The sequence below is a fragment of the Quercus suber genome, unplaced genomic scaffold (assembly GCF_002906115.3).
Source record: "Quercus suber isolate HL8 unplaced genomic scaffold, Cork oak 2.0 scaffold_255, whole genome shotgun sequence".
Lineage (NCBI taxonomy): Eukaryota > Viridiplantae > Streptophyta > Magnoliopsida > Fagales > Fagaceae > Quercus > Quercus suber.
Genome location: NW_027069711.1, coordinates 100,324 through 105,212, shown reverse-complemented (window position 1 = coordinate 105,212; position 4,889 = coordinate 100,324). Strand labels below are relative to the sequence as shown.

The 4,889-nt window shown below is 31.5% G+C and overlaps 2 long non-coding RNA genes across 2 annotated transcripts; both read left to right on the top strand.

Moving 5' to 3' along the window:
* Nucleotides 1–231: 231 nt before the first annotated feature.
* LOC136070722 (uncharacterized) lies at nt 232–779 on the top strand. Its single transcript, XR_010631961.1, has 2 exons — nt 232–546; nt 690–779. It is a non-coding gene; the product is annotated as an uncharacterized LOC136070722 (long non-coding RNA).
* A 692-nt stretch (nt 780–1,471) lies between these two features.
* LOC136070721 (uncharacterized) lies at nt 1,472–1,983 on the top strand. The gene is made up of 2 exons (XR_010631960.1): nt 1,472–1,677; nt 1,828–1,983. It is a non-coding gene; the product is annotated as an uncharacterized LOC136070721 (long non-coding RNA).
* Nucleotides 1,984–4,889: the final 2,906 nt, after the last annotated feature.

The following is a 4,889-nucleotide window of genomic DNA, read 5'->3' as shown; positions in this document are numbered from 1 at the left end:
GNTAAAAATAAAAATAAAACAAAAAAAATTACGTGCCAAGTGGGTCCATTCGGTCCGACCATTGACCATTCTATAACATTCTAGACAAATCTAAAGAAATAAAAAAGTAAGAGAACAAACTAAATCGGACTTCTTTAAAAAAAAAAAAAAAAACAAAACAAAACAAAACAAAACAAAATTAAGTGCCAAGTGGGTCCATTCAGACCATTGACCATTTATAAGACTATAACATTCTAGAGAAATCTAAAGAAATAAAAAGGTAAGAGAACAAACAAAAAAAGAGTGAAGTTCCCACCTCACACTCAATCTCTGAATCCAAAGATGGACATAAAATAAAATAAAAAAGAGTGAAGTGTAAAGTAGTGCTAGTAAAGAGAAAGAGTACAAGAACAACCAAACTCAAGTTAAGAACAAAAACTCGGTAGGGCCAGCACTCTGGTAGCAAATAATGAAGAAGACGAAAGAGGCAAAGGAATAGAAAACAAAAATGAACCTGAAATGAAGTTCTGTGAACACACCAAGTTTATTGTCAACACCAATTGATGAGTAAGCTAACTCAAAAGAGTATTTTTTCTTTTTTTAGAATCAAGATGGAGAGAGTCGAGAGTGAGTTTTTTTTTTTCTTTCTTTTTTCTGCCTTTTCTTACTTGTCTCTTCTTTCTGCCTTTTGTAATCTTTTTTTTTGCAAGCTGAAGATTTCTACTGTTTGTAATCTTTCCTTCTGCAAGCTAAAGATTTGGTGATGGCCTGATGGGATTTGGTGATGGCCGTTTTTTTTTTTTTTTTTTTGAGAAACGGGCCTTCATGGCCTAATGGGATTTGGTATGGCCATTTGTATTTTTTTCTTTTTCTTTTTTTTCTGTGAGATGGCTGTTTGTAAATTTTTTTTTTTTTTTTTTTTTTGAGATGGTTGTTTGTAATTTTTTTTTCTTCAAATGAGAAAGCAATATTATATAATATATTATTAGTAGTTGGGGCCCTCTTATAAGTGAGGCCTTAGGCGGTGGCCTAGCTTGCCTATAGCTTCAGCCGGCACTGAGTATAGTCTAAATCTCACTTATCAATACAGTACTTTAACTTCCATCCACATCCACTAAATCTGACTTCTTAAAAAAAATAAAAATAAAATAAAAAAAACAAAAAAATTAAGTGCCAAGTGGGTCCATTCGGTCCGGACCATTGACCATTCTATAACATTCTAGACAAATCTAAAGAAATAAAAATGTAAGAGAACAAACTAAATCGGACTTCTTATAAAAAAAAAAAAAAAAAAAAAAAAAAACAAAAACAAAAACAACAAAACAAAATTAAGTGCCAAGTGGGTCCATTCGGACCATTGACCATTCTATAAGACTATAACATTCTAGAGAAATCTAAAGAAATAAAAAGGTAAGAGAACAAACAAAAAAGAGTGAAGTTCCCACCTCACACTCAATCTCTGAATCCAAGATGGACATAAAAATAAAATAAATAAAAAGGTGAAGTGTAAAGCAGTGCTAGTAAAGAGAAAGAGTACAAGAACAACCAAACTCAAGTTAAGAACAAAAACCCAGCAGGGCCAGCACTCCGGCAGCAAACAATGAAAAAGACGAAAGAGGCAAAGGAAGAGAAAACAAAAACGAACCTGAAATGAAGTTCTGTGAACACACCAAGTTTATTGTCAGCACCAATTGATGAGTAAGCTAACTCAAAAGAGTATTTTTTTTTTTTTTTTAGAATCAAGATGGAGAGAGTCAGAGAGTGTGTGTGTTTTTTTTTTCTTTCTTTTTTCTGCTTTTCTTACTTGTCTCTTCTTTCTGCCTTTGTAATCTTTTTTTTTTTTGCAAGCTGAAGATTTCTGCCGTTTGTAATCTTTCCTTCTGCAAGCTAAAGATTTGGTGATGGCCTGATGGATTTGGTGATGTGTTTTTTTTTTTTTTTTTTTTTTTTTTTAGAAACGGCCTTCATGGCCTAATGGGATTTGGTATGGCCGTTTGTATTTTTTTTTTTTTTTTTTTTTTCTGTGAGATGGCTGTTTGTAAATTTTTTTATTTATATTTTTTTTGAGATGGTTGTTTGTAATTTTTTTTTCTTCAGATGAGAAAGCAATATTATATAATATATTGTTAGTAGTTGGGGGCCCTCTTATAAGTGAGGCCTTAGGCGGTGGCCTAGCTCGCCTATAGCTTCAGCAGCACTGAGTATAGTCTAAATCTCACTTATCAATACAGTACTTTAACTTCCATCCACATCCACTAAATTTGACTTCTTAAAAAAAATAAAAATAAAAAAAAAAAAACAAAACAAAATTAAGTGCCAAGTGGGTCCATTCGGTCCGGACCATTGACCATTCTATAACATTCTAGACAAATCTAAAGAAATAAAAATGTAAGAGAACAAACTAAATCGGACTTCTTAAAAAAAAAAAAAAAAAAAATTAAGTGCCAAGTGAGTCCATTGGACCTTGACCATTCTATAAGACTATAACATTCTAGAGAAATCTAAAGAAATAAAAAGGTAAGAGAACAAACAAAAAAAGAGTGAAGTTCCCACCTCACACTCAATCTCTGAATTCTCAGATGGACATAAAAAAAAAAAAAAAAAAAAAAAAAAAAAAAAAAAAAAAGGTGTGAAGTGTAAAGCAGTGCTAGTAAAGAGAAAGAGTACAAGAACAACCAAACTCAAGTTAAGAACAAAACCCCAGCAGGGCCAGCACTCTGGCAGCAAACAATGAAGAAGACGAAAGAGGCAAAGGAAGAGAAAACAAAAAGAACCTGAAATGAAGTTCTATAAACACACCAAGTTTATTGTCAACACCAATTGATGAGTAAGCTAACTCAAAAGAGTATATTTTTTTTTTTAGAATCAAGATGGAGAGTGTCAGAGAGTGAGTGTTTTTTTTTTTTTTTTTTTGCCTTTTCTTACTTGTCTCTTCTTTCTGCCTTTTGTAATTTTTTTTTTTGCAAGCTGAAGATTTCTGCCGTTTGTAATCTTTTTCTGTAAGCTAAAGATTTGGTGATGGCCTGATGGGATTTGGTGATGGCCTTTTTTTTTTTTTTTTTTTTTTGGTGAGAAACGGGCCTTCATGGCCTGATGGGATTTGGTACGGCCGTTTGTATTTTTTTTTTTTTTTTTTTTTGAGATGGTTGTTTGTAATTTTTTTTTCTTCAGATGAGAAAGCAATATTATATAATATATTATTAGTAGTTGGGGGCCCCTTATAAGTGAGGCCTTAGGCGTGGCCTAGCTCGCCTATAGCTTCAGCCGGCACTGAGGGTTGATACGTGGAGGTCTATGGATGATACACTAATGGAAAAAAAGGCCCATTATTCAAGGAGTATCCTCAACACTACCGCGACATTGGTATAGAGGAACTACTATAGAATGTCAAAACAGTACCGTATTAGAATTACAAGGAGGAAATAAAAGATTAGTCTTTACTTACTCATTTTATAAGGAAAAATAAGTCATTCTACAACATTCAAAGGGTGACCCGTTTGAATGGAGGCACGAGTTCCAACCTCGACTTCAAGAACTACCTCGGGTTTAACCACCAATGTATCAAAGCACGACACGTGTACTCAGTACTGGTTAAAAAAGGGCCCTCAATAGACCTCAAAACATACTCAACACACTAAAAGATCCTTAAACTTTGGTTACATATAGTCATTGTAATCTAGTCCTATAAACCCAACAATAAAGTTTTACATATTATTTTTGAATATCAAGAATAAATAACTGAGCATTAAACTTCACAAAACTAACCACTTTCATCTCCCCACCCCCCCCCCCCCCCCCCCTCCCAATTCCATTTTCTTTCATAGTTCTTAAGTTCATCTATAAGAATTATATAACAACTTTCAATCAAACGTAATTCTAGCAATAAAGTACAACGGTGGAAATTTACTATGCTTCTTATGTAGAACCTAAGATGATTTGAGAAACTTTTAATGTTTGTTTGACAAATTTCTTCAAAATTTTAACTTTTATGAATATCTAAATTTTTATGAATTGTAGTAATCCCAACTCTCATATTTAGGGAGGAAATGTCAATTCTCGAATATTCCGTATTTTTTAGGAGACCAATATGGCGGCTAAATTTATTTATTCAATTTACCTTTTATACTCTTAGAACTAACTATATAGAAATGATTTTAGAGACTAAAGAATTTATTTTCATAAAAAAAAATGTTTATTAATGTGTAAGAATACATTTGTCATTTAAAATGTCATCTATAATGGTTAAATATTAATTATTTAGTTACTTAATGAGTTCGTATAACATTATTTTAAAATATCTAATTTTATATATTTTTAATATTACCAAAAAATAATAACGTAAATTCAATAACCACACAACATAAGTATCAACTTTGAGAAATTCCAAAATTTGTAATTTTAAAATCTTTTAAAAATTCTCAGCCATTATGGTAAAGAACTAACCAACAATAGAGTCATATAGAGCATGTATCTTTTTAACTGTTTAAAATGTATTCACTAAAAATAGTGATTGCTTAAGTGTTTGTTTGGTTGGAGGGGTAGAAAACTATGAGAAGAGAAAATGAGAAAGGGATAGAAAAGTGGAAGTATAGAAGAGATTTAATTTTCTTTCATTTGTGTTTGATTAGGAGGATGGAAAAGTGTAGAAATGGAAAACTTATTTGTTTGGCTGAGAAGAGAAATGAGATTATGAAAAATGAAGCTGGTGTAATTTACAATTATGTCTTCATTTAAAAAAACAAAAAAGTAACACATTTTTTTTATTAAATAATTATGAAGGGACACTTCAATTTTTTTTTTTTTTTTTTTAAGAGCACAAGCCAAAGGAAAATGAGTACAACCAAAAAAAAAAAAAAAAACACTAGTGAGAAGTACAAGATGATAGGCAAAAACATATTGACCCCTTGTGA